Source organism: Acinonyx jubatus, chromosome A1 (assembly GCF_027475565.1).
Source record: "Acinonyx jubatus isolate Ajub_Pintada_27869175 chromosome A1, VMU_Ajub_asm_v1.0, whole genome shotgun sequence".
Lineage (NCBI taxonomy): Eukaryota > Metazoa > Chordata > Mammalia > Carnivora > Felidae > Acinonyx > Acinonyx jubatus.
In genome coordinates this window covers 46,117,566-46,133,287 of record NC_069380.1, presented here as the reverse complement: position 1 = coordinate 46,133,287, position 15,722 = coordinate 46,117,566, and positions in this window count along the sequence as shown.

Below are 15,722 nucleotides of genomic sequence, written 5' to 3'. Positions count from 1 at the left end.
CTCCTCTCTCCCAGAGGTTTATGACCTGCTCCAGGCTGGATGGGCAGTTGTCCTCCTGGTGTCCCCTGCCCCAGCTTGTGCCTTTGTTGCTATCTAGTGTTGGACCTCCTGCATCCTGTGCTGTAAGTCTTCCTCTTTCCTTGCTTCATGCACTCATTTCGGAAGGACACAGACACAGTTTCCTGCATAGCAGATGCAAAGAAGATTGATGTCTGAAAATGCCTTTATTCTGTTCTAAAAGCACTCCTTTACCCTACTTCTAGAGCTATCTGATATATCTAATTCCTGAGTCTTTTGATGTTTTTGTGGTACAAACTGAGTTTTACTTGATGTGTTTATTTGTTTTGGACTTTTCATGTTGCCATTTAAAATTCCATTCTTTATTGGGTATAATAATTCCCACATTGTATGCCTATTTCCTCTGCAGTTTCTAAATTGTTTTGCTGCTATCTATTCTCATATTATCTCCATTTTTGTAGGTTTATGGCTTCTTTTTTAAAAAGGAAATCCCTTTATTCTAATAAATTTTCTGAAAAGATTCTGGGAGGGAGTGAAAGTCGACATTGTCTTCTCTCTACCCTCTCTACCTGGAAGCACCATATTTTATTTATCTGCCTTGACCTCTCAAAACATCATTGACCTCTGCTCCCCATATTTTTCCTTCCTGAAATACTCTTTGTTTCTCTTCCAGGACATCTTTCTTTTCCAGTTTTTCTTCTCTGGGGCAGTTCCTCTGCAGTAGCATTGAAAGTCTCATCATCTTTCTCCACCTAGACTTTAAATGCTATGTTCCCCCAGGTTCAGTGTGTGGCCTCTTTTCTCTTTCTTTACTCTCTTCCCAGGCAACATTATACTTCCCCTTGTTTCAACGACCATTTATTCACTGATGATTCCCGAATTTATATATTTAGTTCTGTCCTCTGAACATTTCTGTAGCTCTCAGCTGATCTCACTACATATATATCTCAAGTGCATCTCAGCTTTTGCACTTCCCAAACCTGGCTCATGACCCTTCCTTCTTTCTTTGTCTTCTATTAGCCTTTATCTGAATGAATAGCACTATAGAGTGTCCTGTTGTGTAAGTCAGGACAGGGGTCAAAAGTCATCACTGGCACCTCCCTTTTCCTAAAGGTACCCCCTGTGGTACAGCCAGCATTAATTCCTGTTGGCTTTACCACCAAAATCTCTCTCAAAATTTCTATTCCTGCCATCTGCGTCACCACCCGCTGGTCATCTCGCACCTGGATTAATGAATTAGCTGGCCAAATAATCCTCTCATTTTCATGTTTGTCCTTCTCTAAACTTCTCTTCACAGGAGAGCCAGAGTAGTCTGTGAAACTACAAAGCCGTTCACATCATCCTCACCCCTCTGACAACTACCACCTACACCCCTTAACTCACATGACCCTTGCAAGGTCTTTCCATCGCTTTTTCATTGAGCATTCAAGTTTTTAGCATGTGCTGCCACCAATTGCCAACATCATCCAACAGCACTGCCCCTCTTGCTTCCTTTTTAAAAACTCATTTTGAAAGAGAGAGAGAGCATGAGAGTAAGTCCGTGTGTGCATAAGCAGGGGAGAGGCAGAGACAGACCGAGAGAGAGAATCCCAAGCAGGCTCTGCGGTGTCAGCACAGAGCTGGATGAGGGGCTCGATCTCACAAATCGTAAGCTCATGACCTGAGCTGAAATCAAGAGTCAGTCGCTTAACCAACTGAGCCACACAGGTGCCCCCGCCTTGCTTTCTTTATTTGTGTCACCCACAATGGCTTTCTTTTCATTCCTCATACGTGACAGGTTCCCTTCTGCCATAGGACCACTGTCCAAGCTTTTTCTCCCGCAGGAATGTTTTCCTCCTGCTCCCCTTCCTTTATCAATTAACACATTCAGCTCAATTGTCACTTTTCCTGGAGTGTCTTTTCTGACTCCCATCCCAGATATCTCTGAAGTACCTTTTACTTTCACAAGAGTGTGGAGCCATTCTTCAGGCCCCTAACGCAACCTTAATTATACATTTATCTGAATTATTTTTATTAGCATCTGTCTACTCCATTAGACTGCATTTGTGAAGGATACTTAACATCACATTCAAGGGTATCTGAATTTGGCCTCCTCCACTGTCATTTGGTATTCCTGAGAGCAATGAGTAGAAGTGTTTCAACAGCCTTTCTAGTGTCCTGGAGAGACAAAGAAGCTATGTTTCTAGGTGACTTTCAGTCTTTTTAAGCTACAATCATAAAATACTATAATTTGGCTAAAAGAAAATAACAAAGCTGTGTCTCAAGTATGGGCAGAAGCTTATTGGTTGTATTCGTTTCCTAAAGCAGCCATGATAAATGACCACAAACTGGGTGGCTTGTAGCAACACAAGTTTATTCTCTCACAACGTCTGAAATCAAGGTGTCAGCAGCACGACGCTTCCTCTGCAGGCTCTAGGGAACAATCTTTCCCTGCCTTTTGTAGCTTCTGCTGGCTCTTGGCATTCCTTGTGACTGTATCACTTCTGTCTCTGCCTCCATCTATTCAAGACCTTCTCCTCTGTGTCTGTGTTGTCTTTGCTATCTCTTATAAAGAAACCTGTTAGATTTCGGTCCCACCCAAATAATCTAAAAGCATCCCATCTTGATGTCTAACTTAATTATAACCACAATTATAAAGATGCTTTTTTTTTTCTTTTTTAGTTTATTTACTTATTTCTGAGACAGATAGACAGCACAAGTGGGAGAGGGGCAGAAAAAGAGGGAGACCGAGAGGATCCCAAGTAGGCTCCACACTGTCAGCACGGAACCCAACATGGGGCTCACACTCACAAAATCGCAAGATCACAACCTGAGTCGATACCAAGAGTATGACGCTTAACCTACTGAGTCACCCAGGTGCACCCACAAAGACCCTTTTCCTAATCAGGTCACATTCACAGGTTTCCAGCAAACATATCTTTTGGGGGCCACCATTCATCCCACTACACAGGACGGAAGCCTGAATGAATAGACTGTAAAACTGTAGTTCTTAATGAGGGTACATTGAGAGAGGGTGAAGAGTAGAGAAAAGTCAGTTGTCCATCAGAATCTGGTGAGAGATGCAGGAGCAAAGGGTGTGTGTGTGTGTGTGTGTGTGTGTGTGTGTGTGTGGTGTTTGACTTTTTTTAATGTTTATTCATTTTTGAGAGACAGAACGTGAGTGGGGCAAGGGCAGAGAGAGAGGGAGAAACAGAATCTGAAGCAGGCTTCAGGCTCTGAGCTGTCAGCACAGAGCTTGGCATGGGGCTCGAACTCACGGACTGCGAGATCATGACCTGAGCTGAAGTCAGACACTTAACCGAACTGAGCCACCCAGGCACCCAGGTGCCCCTGGTGTTTGGATTAAGCTCCTTGGGTACTTCTGTTCCTGGATGTTGAGAAACTCTGTCTTACAGAGCAAATCTTATCTTCCTCTGGGTTTGGTGAAAATTGTACTTGCTTATGGGGATCTTGGAAGCAGAGCAGACTTTCACAATTTTTTAAGGTAATTCTTGAACATAGCAGAGAATGTCCAAAGCGAAAGAAGCTTCTTTGCCACACAGAAGTGTGGCCTCCAGGACTCAACAGGACTACAAACTAAGAACAGGTTGTTATTATAGAAGACAAAGTCAGCCATACTAGAGAATAAGAAGCCATTAAGTGGAAAGCAGGGAAAATGGGTATAAGCTGTTTCATGGAAGATTGAATTTAACTTTAAGAAAGAATTTAGTTTTCATTAAATATTTGTTGAATTTAAATCAAATTGTTAGTGAAAAATGTCCAATCTATAAATGATATCCTTTAAATCAGGGCAGTTTTCATTCGGCCAGTGTGGCAAGGTTGTGGCCTTGCCTTAAAATGATAAGGAGAGACTTAGAGCCATGTTGGGTCCATTGACCAACAGCATCAACGTCACCTAGCAGTTTGATAGAAATTCCGAATCTCAGGCCTCATCACAGACCTACTGATTAGAATCTGACTTTGAGCACAGTCCCCAGGTTATTCACATACATATTAATTTTGGAGAAGCCCTGGACTAAATTAATCTTCTATACCTCTGCTTCTGTGAAAAAATGAGACAGGTTTCAAATGAGCCACTCTGTAACTCATGTGGATGCCTGGCTGGGTTAAAGCCTGCTCCCTGATTAGGATCATCAACATTAATTAATTCCCCAGGTTGGACCAAGATGGTCCTTCTGGGGTTTTGCATCGCCAACAGCTGCTAGAGGGAATGCTGCACCAAGCAATGAGGAGAATCCTGTCAAAAGAGAGCGCTGAGGTTTTCTACTTTGTGGGGAGTTTTCATCAAGTAGGAAACAGGAGCCCATTCGTAAGTAATGGTCATACCGGCTTCTTAGTGAAACTCCTTTTCATCTCTCACACACTGTATTACAATTCTGAGTGACTTGGCTCCCATCCCAGCGCCTGTCCATTGTTTCTGTGTGCAGGCTGCCACACACTCTGACCCATGCGATCATGTCGCCTCTTCCTTTTAAAAATGGTTGTAGAACATAACAAAAGCCCGCTCTCAGAACAATGGCTGCGGAGGAAAGTTATGGGATTCAGTTTAGAATAACTGCGCAGACCAACCTGGCTGAACTTGTTTTGTTTAGGAGCTAATCAAATCTGTATCATCGTACAAACTTTTCTGCTTGCTTGGCCTTGTTTTAAAAACAATACCTTCTAGCTGTTGGGACTAAATCCAATATTACACAACACAAAGGTGAACCTTTTAGAAAATATTGCTCAGTATAAACATGAACGGTGGAATTAGGCTTCCAACACTAAGCATTTTCATCCTGAAGAATTGCTCAATAATTTTTCTGTAGTAGTCATACTTTTAATTAAAACATTTTAATCAGCATGTGCTTAGAGACAGAAGTAGAAAGCCATTCTAAACAAATCCATGGGAGAGAAGAGGTGACCAAGGTCTGCTGAAGGTGGGGTTCCAGGATGCTGTTTTGTGGTTTGTTGGGATGATGAAAACGCTGTACGTGAAAACAAGAAAGTAATATTTTTGGCCTTTTGACTTTGAAAATTTTCTAGGCTAAGGCTTAACTTTGTAAGATAATAACAGAAACAGATTTTGGCGTTGCTATTTACTGTTCTTGAAATGTTTCTGAAGGAAAAGCATTTTTTCCTAAAATGAGCAATCCTTACTGAGGAACTGATAATTTCATTTAAGGCCATCTCTAGAGATACTAGAAATAAATAAATTATGCTCGCAAAGCATATTTTAGTCCTCTGATTAGCTGATTTTAAAACTACCCAAAAACCATACTTATAAACAATTGTGTTTCACCTTTTTAAAAATTTCCGTGTATTAAAATGGGGCACAGAAACTGATTTTGTAGCAAAGAGGCTACAAACCCAAATTTCACTATCAGATAAAACTGGTTTGTGTGCTCACTAAACCATTTGCTAGCTGTGTGACCCTGTGTAAATTATCATCACCACTCTGTGCTTCACAGACCTCATTTAAGAAAAAAAAGAATTAATATTATTACCTACATACTACAATGGGACTGTTTTACAGATTAAATGAGAAAATGTATATAAAGCACTTGGTACAATGGCACTTAGTAAGTGATCAATATTATCTAATTACTACTATTTTGATCACTCGCATTACTTACGATAACAGACACACAAAACACAGGTTTCTTTAAGTACAGAAAAAGTTAATTAACAAGTATATATATATATATATTTTTTTAAAGTTTATTTATTCTTGAGACATAGAAAGAGAGCATGAGCAGGGGAGGTGGGGAGAGAGAGAGCGACACACAGAATCCCAAGCAAGCTCCAGGTTCTGAGCTGTCAGCACAGAGCTGGATGTGGGGCTCGAACCCACGAACTGAAAGATCATGACCTGAGCTGAAGCCGGATGCTTAACCAACTGAGCCACCCAGGCGCCCCAACAAGTATATTTTAATAAATGCCGTATTTTAGTTTCTGATGTCAAAGCTAAGTAATAAAGTAATTGCTTTTAAACTTATGCAAAAAGTCATCTTCTGTAAAGAAAACAAACTATTTTAGGAAAAGCTACCTTAAAGTTACTTAAGACTTTAAGTTGAAATAGAATTCAGTCATTTGGTTATATTCCTTGTAGTTATACTTAATATAATTCAAAATTTTCATTTAAAAAAACGAGGTGCTCTGTAAATTAAATTTTAAAAATATAGATAGTTAATGTATTTTCAACATTTTCTATGTGCCAGACACAGCTCCCATTCTTAGGTGTATCCAAGGGTCACCTCATTAACATAACAAGAGACACTTTTCTCTCATTGCAGGGAATTCTAAGGGTGTAAGGAGCTCTGACAGAAATTTGTCAAAGACCAACGATATATTTCTTATTATAAATCATAATATCACAGGTCATGCTGGAGTAGAAGGAGCCTTTAATACAATATGACTGGCGTCCTTATAAGAAGGAAAATTTGGATTCAGACATAGAGATATGGCGGGGGTGGGGGGAGAATGCCACATGATGCCAGAGGTGGAGATTGGAGCCACCATAGGAACACACGGATTGACAGCAACCACTGGAAGCGAGAAGAGAGGCAAGGAAAGATCCTGCTCAGAGGCTCAGAGGAACCATGCCCTGCTGACACCTTGGTTTTGGACATCCGGTCTCCAGAACTGTGAGAGAACACATTTTCTGCCATTTTATGTCAGCCACTTTGTGGTCCTCTGGTAACTGCAGCCTGAGGAAACTAATACAGATACTCCCAAGCTTTTTTTGCTCTCATTTTTGTATCCCTTCCACCCCAAACCCTGATATCTCATCCCTTTGGATCTAGGACCTCCAAATTTCCCAAACTGAAAATTAGCTAATCTGAGAGTTAGCTTGAGACGGGTAGAAACCAATCTAAATACGTTACTCTATCTTGTCAAACAACATAGGTCATTTTTGATTCTTTTCATGAGAACGTTTTCACATATGCCCTCTAATTTAAAGAAGCAATTCTGAAGTCAAGAATATCAGGCTGATGGGACAGAGGGCAGTACCACAGGAAGTGGGAGGAAAGTGTCTTGGAGCTAGTCCCTATTGTTTTTCTAGCATTCTTTTAAATTCACATGATCCATTTCTAGTGTTCTTTCCTGGCCCTTATTGTAGTTACATACAAGGATCAGGGATGAGCCTCCCATGTATTCCATTGTCACAAGTCTTGGATTACGATCTTTCTCTACACCTTTTCCCCTAACAGCATCTTCAATATACACATAGACCTCTCGGCCTCATTCTTCCTTCACATTCTTAACCTCAGCTTCTCTTACTTCTATCCTATGGTAGCAAGCAAGGTAGCACTAGGCAAGGATGAAGTCTTGACGTTATTGTAGTAGTTCAGAATCATTTCCAAAATCTTATGTTTTAAATAACCCCTCCTTTGAATTTTCCAAGCCCTGCATTAAAACAACAAATATGCTTGTGTTTTTCTGATTTCAAGCCCTCTCACCCACTCCCTAGAAACTTAGAGATCATTACCCAGCTCCCCACACACTATTGCTTTCCTTCCCGTTACAGACTCATGGCCAATCCCTTACAAAGAGCTTAACCTTCTTCCATGATGCCCTTGCTCCCTTAGCTTTTACACTGGCATCTGCCCTGTTTGTGACACTGTTTTTCTGTCCATGCTTGCAGATAGTTAATTGCTTCTGGAGAAAGTTGGTCTATCATTTCCTGTAATAAACTTATGTTTATCCAGCTAAAAGCGGGTCCTCCACTCAGCATTCCTTTACATCACGAATTGATCTTTAGTCTTGCTCCCTATAGGATCCTGAGAAATTTCTAGAATTTTGCTTGAAGCCACAAAAAAATCAAGGATGCACTTCCCTCACACATGACTTTGACTACCTCATCTTTGGATATGAACATCCTCAATTTTCCTATTCTTTTTATATTGAAGATTCCCCCAAATCATTCACATATAACATAAATGCAAGTTGATTCACTCACAGAATGGAATGGACTCTGCAAGAAAGGATGGGCCCTTGTATTTGAAATGCCAAGTTGTTTTGGTAAACCAAGAAGGGATGAAATAAAAGTTGACTGTAATGAATATTTCCAAGAAATTCATTTTAAACACCTTTTTAAAACTTTTTTCACTCACAAATTGCTCTTAATCGTCTTGAAGGACAATCAGGGAAAGAAAAAAGACAAAACAGCACTGCCTACACTTCTTCAGATTGTCTTGCTACGGTTGTGTCTGAGATAGCTTGGCCGTCCATTTTCCTGGCACTTGTCACACCAATGGACACAAGTTAGCAACGGAAAAGCTGCGTTGCGTGAGCATACACATGTGGCTTGGCACACCTCTTACCCAAACCTGCCTGCTTGGTAATTAAAAAAGCAGTGTTTATTTATCTATCTATTTATTTATTTTAGTACAATATTGTTTTACAGAACTGGCAGCCAAAGACAGCACCTGGAATCTTACCTCATCTCCCTGGGATCTCAGCTTCCACAGCTGTCCTGAATTTTTGTTAGAGTGAAGAACATTGAGCAGTACTCCCAGTGCTTTTTAAAAACCACTAAATACCCTTTCACACACACACAAAAAAAAAAAAAAAAACCAAAAAAAAAAACCAAAAAAAAAAAAACAGGCTGGGTGTACTGAGAGTTGGTATGCTGATTAGAAAAAAGAACTCTGAATTTCTTCCTCCCTCCCTCTCTCCCTCCCTCCCTCCCTCCCTTCCTCTCTCTCTCTCTCTCTTTCTTTCTCTTTCTTTCTTTCTTTCTTTCTTTCTTTCTTTCTTTCTTTCTTTCTTTCTTTCTTTCTGTTGTGTCTTATGTATTTCAAATACTTTGGAAAGAGGGAGTAAAAATCATGAGCTAATAATGTCCATAGAAACAGCACAGAGCCAGCGGGAGGAGAAGAGAAAATCTGAAAACGAAGTAATTATTAATTCTAGAATAAAATGTTAATCACTAAAATTGAAAATTCAAAGATTTAGGTAGTATTGAGATTCTAAAACAATTTATAAACTGGATAATAATCTATCTAAACAGACGTAGAAATAATTTCTTCCCAGAAGAGTAAAATGGTAGATCTTTCTGTCCCTTTAGAATGCTTTGCCTGGTATGAAATGACTTCCTTAAATCCTAATCTAAGCATTTCATTAAGATATTTTGTCATTATGAGGCCATGAAAAATTCTAAGTCTGTTAAAGCCATTTTTTAGTGCTGAATATGTATCAGAAGTGTATATATTTTTCACTCTTTTTTTATATTCAGAGTTTTGTATTTTCTTTAGGTATGAATTGAAAATTGATTTGATTTTTTATGATGAATGTAAATAATAACGGTGGTCACTTATTAAGCATTTACTTATACCAGGCCATCTGTGAAGGATATTTACATGCATTGATTATCTAATTATCCAACATATCTGTGAGGAAGTATTGTTAGTTTCTCCTTTATCAGATAAGGAAACCAGGTCTGAGGCTGAATTTCTAGGGATAGCCAGCCAGCAAGTGTTAGGATTTGAATCAACATAACCAATCAACATAACCATACTCTCAACAATGACATTATCTTGCCTCTATGCATATGGACTGAGAACTAAAGCAATGAGTTTTGATTCAGTAATGAACTGTCAGTCCTCTCTACATGAGACCAACCAATTGAATTATATAATATTTTTCTCCAACTGAATAGATGGCACTTTTTAAAAAAAATTTTTTTTTAGTTTATTTATTATTCTTGAGAGATAGAAACAGAGCATGAGCAGGGGAGGGGAAGAGAGAGGAGAAGACACAGAATCTGAAGCAAGCTCCAGGTTCTGAGCTGTCAGCACAGAGCTGGACGTGGGGTTTGAACTCACGAACCGGGAGCCCATGAACCGGGAGATCATGACCTGAGCCGAAGCCGGACGCTTAACCGACTGAGCCACCCAGGCACCCCAGAATAGATGGCACTTTTTAATCAACAGTTTGCTTCTGTAGTGCACTGGGTAGTTCAGTCAGTTAAGCATCTGATTCTTGCTTGTGGCTCAGGACATGATCTCATAGTTTCGTGGATTCAAGCCCTTGCTTGGGATTCTCTGTCTCCCTCTCTCTCTCTGCCCCTCCCCTCCCTCTCTCCCTCTCTCTCTCTCTCTCTCTCTCTTTTCTCAGGATTGATAAATAAATTTTTAAAAAATTTAACAACAGTTTGCTTCTTGCAGACCTATTGGATTCTACACGAGCAACAGTTTCTCCCCTCTTTTTAAATTTTCCTTCTGGTTTTCTTTTTTCAAATGCTATTTTTAGAATATTCACAAATTTAATTTCTTAATTCACTTCAAAATGCTTTGACATAATATGAGTTCTTAAAAACAACATAAAAATGTAATGACTAAACCGACACCTGATTTGGGCTAAAACTTGAAGATGTGGAAAGGAATGCATCTTTCAGTCTTCTCGTTTTGCAAGTAAACAATTGTTTTTCTTACCCACTTTTATTAGTCTGTTGGTGTGACAATATACAGCTGAAAGAGCAGAACCTGAGAGACATTTTAGCTTTGAATCATCCATGAAGATCTTTGACTGCTATTGGGTTTCCCTAGTGCAGGTAGATCTATCTTCAGGTTAATTTTAAGCCTTTGCCTTTGTGCTGACTCTTCAAGTGGTCTACAATTTACATGTCTTCTGTGTTTATGCGAACGATTCCAGAGCACAGTCATCAGCATCCTGAACTTCCTAAATGCCTACCGCCAGAAATTTTATAACTCTGATCACCTCTTAGGCGAAAAAGTTTTCTAAAAGGTGGAAAATTCAGCCAAATCCTAGCTTCCAGATTTCCTAGTCTATCTAAAACTTGGAAAGAGTTTGGAGTGCCATTTAAATCATGCTGTCAAATAAGGCTTAGATACATACTACAAAATCCGTTTGTACATGGCAGAGGAGATGGTAGTCAACAGTCTCAATATGTACTGGCTAAGGGAATTACTATAGGGAGACCCCGATGCTTGACAAATATAATGTGGTAAATATATTCCTACTAAGTCTTTGCATCACTGAAATTTGGATTATGTTTTAGTAGAAGTATTATACAATAGTGTTTGGTGACTTGCTTTTAAAATAATGTAATTAAAATTTATCTTTAGTCTTCATGGTATAATCATGATACATCAAGACTAATGCTTTAATTTTTCCATGAACTTAAAGTAATAATCTCCTGGATCCGTGCTATTTTTGGCTGGTATAACATTTCCCAATTATCAGTAAAATATTTTCCCATGTAATTTCATCATCTTTGTCACATATACCCCTATGCTTAGAAAAAGTAATTAGTGGTTAATGAAAACAATTGGCTCATTAAGAAAAGAGAAATTCCCTCCAAGGGAGTTATAGGAAACATGGAAAGATTTTTAAGTCTATCAAAGTCATGCACTTGCTTTAGTTTAGACTTCCTGTATGATACCTTTTTTTTTTTAATGTTTATTTATTTATTTTCAAGCACAATTGGGGGAAGGGCAGAGAGAGAAAGAGGGAAACACAGAATCTGAAGCAGGCTCCAGGCTCTGAGCTGTCAACACAGAGCCCAACGCAGGGCTTGAGCCCATAAACTGTGTGATCATGACCTGAGCCGAAGTTGGATGCTCAACCGACTGAGCCACCCAGGTTCCCCCTGTATGATATGTTTTTGATAATAAGCCATCCCTGCTGCTACATAGAGGGAAGTGAGTGGGTCTGGGTGGGAAGAAGGGATTGTAAGAGGGAGAGTTTACATTCTATATAGAATGTAGAGAAATTTCATAGCAGGAGTGGTTGTGTCCCATGCATAACAATGTTGAAAATTATATTAAGGGAAACATAGCTTTTTCTAAAATGTCATGACAATATATTATAATATATTGTCACCTCATAATTATGACACTGTAATGTCATTATTATGACAGTAACAAAACTTGGCAACCTTATACTAAAATAGTTATATTTTTTCCTATGGCATTTGTATTGGTTTGCTGTGACTGTCATAACAAAGTACCACAGACTGGGTGGTTTAAACAACTTCTGGAGACTAGAAGTCCAAAATAAAAGTGTCTGCAGGGTTGGTTTCTTCCAAGGCCTCTCTCCTTGGCTTGTAGGAAGACATCTTTTCCTGAGCTTCACATGATTAACCTTCTGTGTCCTAATCTTCTCTTCCTATAGGGACAGCAGTCATAATCGATTAAGGCTCACCTTAATTGGCCTCATTTAACCTTAATTACCTTTTTGAAGACGTCATCTATCTAAATACAGTTATATTCTGATGTACTGGGGTTCAGGATTCAACATATGAATTTGGGGGACAAAATTCAGCCTATAACTATTTAAATATATTAATTTTGTATGTAGATTTTTATTTGTCAAGCCTTTCTGTATCATTCATATTTCCTGTATATCTCATGTTTAAGTCAACATGATATATTGACCTCACAGAAAATCCATTTTATACAAAATAGGTGTTTGATCATAAAGAGAAATATTTATTGGATTATAACTTCAGTCATATATTTGATATTTGAAACATTCTACCAGATTTTTTAAAATGTTTAATTTACTTTTATGTATTTAAACCAAATATTCTACTCAAGCCTTCAAAAAAATAATGCTAACCAATCATACATATTTCAGTACATTGGTCCCAGCTAGCTTTTATGTCCTAAAATACTTAATAAGTACTCACCAAATTTTTGAAATAAAATTATAGGAAACTTTCTCCTGAATATGTTCAAAAATTAAGTAAAATAGTTATATGATGGACTTGTGTGGGTGTGCATATTTGTGTGTGTATATGTGTTTGTATGTCTGTGTGACTATAAAATGGTACTTGGATTTTTAGGTTCTCAGTGAAAACAAAATTGATTAGTATATTTTAATCTTATTTTTAAATTAAATTAATTTATTTTTTTACAACGTTTATTTATTTTTGGGAGAGAGAGGATGAGGTAGAGAGAGAGAGAGAGAGACAGAGAATCCCAAGCAGGCTCCATATTGTCAGCGCAGAGCCCAACACAGGGCTCGAACCCACAAACCGTGAGATCATGACCTCAGCCGAAATGGAGTTGGACACTTAACCAACTGAGCCACCCAAGCACCCCTTCTTTTTAAATAAATTTTAATGTGCATTAAAATGTGATACTCAACAAGTTTATTTTTATATAGTAACAGTGAAACTTTGACATGTAATAGTAAACATTTTAAACAGCATAGTTTAGAAAGAAATAAACTTCCATTACTATTCCTTTAAAAGTCTGTTGTCTTTTTTCCTCAACGTAATATTCACATATTTTATTCAATGTTGTATCCAAACACCTTAAACTTAAAAAAATACACTTAGAGAGTTTTGTTGTAAACTTGCACACGTTACAAAGTCTAGAGAGATACCCAAGTACTACCAGCGGATCCTGCAATATTTCTGCACAAATCTTGCTATCCAAAATACCTCTTCTTTTTCGATTAATTTTATCTCTTCTATAAAAAAGTGTTTATAAAACATTAATGGGCAATTTCACCTCACTTTCCTGTGAGACATTTCTGCTGCGTCAGATCTTCTATTTGCCACAATACAGTATTTCCTTTCCCAGTACTTAGACTTATTTCCCAGTAGGCCTCACCATCTGCTATTGATGCCTGTCTGAAGCAGAAAATTCTTCCTCAGTCAATTCTTGTTCAAATATTACTCTCCCATACTACCACCTTCCTGGGTTGCAAATTGCTCCTGTATCTTTGTACCCCAAAGTCAAATCTGCAAATCACTATCTTCAAAGTTTATTTAATGACCAAGTGCCTTTTAATCTACTGAACCCAAAGGCAAAAAGGAAGAGTATTAGAAGTTTCAAAACCCTAAAGAAGAAAGCTACCTACAAATTTGCATGTCACATGCAGATATTTCTTAAACAGCTAAAAAAAATCCTTCACAGATTTGTATTGTTTCTATACAAATATATGATATTCGATCTTTTGGAAAATCATGGTGCTATATTGGATTCTTTATGTCCCATTTCATTTTACCCTTAAGTTATATTACACACTTAAAAATATAGATATTTTTATATCTATATAAAACATATATAGATATATATATATCTATATATAGAATATAGATATTCTATATATATAGATATAGATATAGAACATATTTTATATTTTTTCCCTCATTTTACTGACATGGGATTTGTCATATGACCTTCATTTTTGTGGATTCAGAAAGGGAAACTTTATCCATTCAGGGATCACAAGAAAGGCTATAACAAGCTTAACTGATAACCTGTGGATAACTGCACAAACAACAGGACAGCTATCCACCAATTAAATAAAAAATAATATATTTTTTTCAGGATACGTATAGAAAAAAAAGTATGTATCCAGAGATGTGTGTTTACAGGCATAGTGTGAAAATTCCAAAAAAAAAAAAAGTACATTGTTACTTATAGGTGACATGAAAATTCAAACACAGGTTTCAAACTCCACCAATTGAAATAATCAAATAAATTCTGTACAAAGGATAAATTTGGTTCATTACTGGAAATAAAGGAACAGGACCTCCCAAAGGTCATATGTTGAAATTCCACCTTCTCAAGATGATGATAATAGAAGGTGGGGCCTTTAGGAGGTAACTGGACTCTGCCATCACAATTGGGAGTAGTGCTCTATAAAAGAGACACAGAGACCTAGCTTGTCCCTTCTACCACGTGAAGATAAAGTGAGAAGTAGGCAGTCTGCAACCCAGAATCCAACCACGTTAGCACCCTGGTCTCAGACTTCCAATCTCCAGAACTTGTGAGAAATACATTTGTGTGGCTCGTTAGCAACCCAGCCTGTGGTATTTTGTTACAGCAGCCCAAGCCATCTAAGTGATGTGTCAATTATCAGTTGCCACAATAATATTTAATAACAAACAACTTTAGAACCTCGGTGATATATGAAAATCAGTGCTGCTGTCATGTGTTTGGGAATAAATGGGAGTTTAGTAGCCCCCTTGAGCTCTGCTAGGCTTGCTCAACTCTTTGGGGACCCACTGGCTACTGGCTGCTGGCTTATGCTGGCCTCCACTCAGGGGTTTGGGTAGTTGAACTCTGCTCCATGTTTTTATGATCCTTAGGCTAGCCAGAACATGCTTTTATGATGACTGCAGAATCCAAGAGAAGCAGAAATACACAAGGGCTTTTGCACCTAGGTTCAGAACTAACACGTTTATTTATGCCCCGTTCTTTTGTCCAAAGCAGCTGGCATAGCCTTGCCCAGAGTCTGAGTGTAAAGGCACTAGAAAGTTGCATTGCAAAGGGTGCTAGTACAGGGAGGATTATTTCAGTCTACCAAAAGGTGAAAGGAATTTCAAGGAATTTCTGAAAGCACTCCAGGTTGAATCATCTCAAATTTCTTTTTCTTTCTTGTTTTAAGTTTATTTATTTATTTTGAGAGAGATAGAGGCAGCACGAGTGTGGGTGGGGCACAGAGAGAGGGAGACAGAAAGGATCCCAAGCAGGCTCCACGCTGCCAGCGCCAAGCTCGAAGCGATGCTCAAACTCACAAAACTACGAGATCATGACCAGAGCCAAAACCAAGAGTTGGACACTTAACTGACTGAACCACCCAGGTGCCCCTAAATATAGAATTTCTAAAAGATGATGCAAACAGATTTTTGGCAAAGGTACAAAAATCAATAAAGTTTTCAACAAATGGTGCTGAAGCACATCCTTAGACAGAAACAACAACAAAATAAAAGAAAACAAACAAGCAAAAAATTTTGA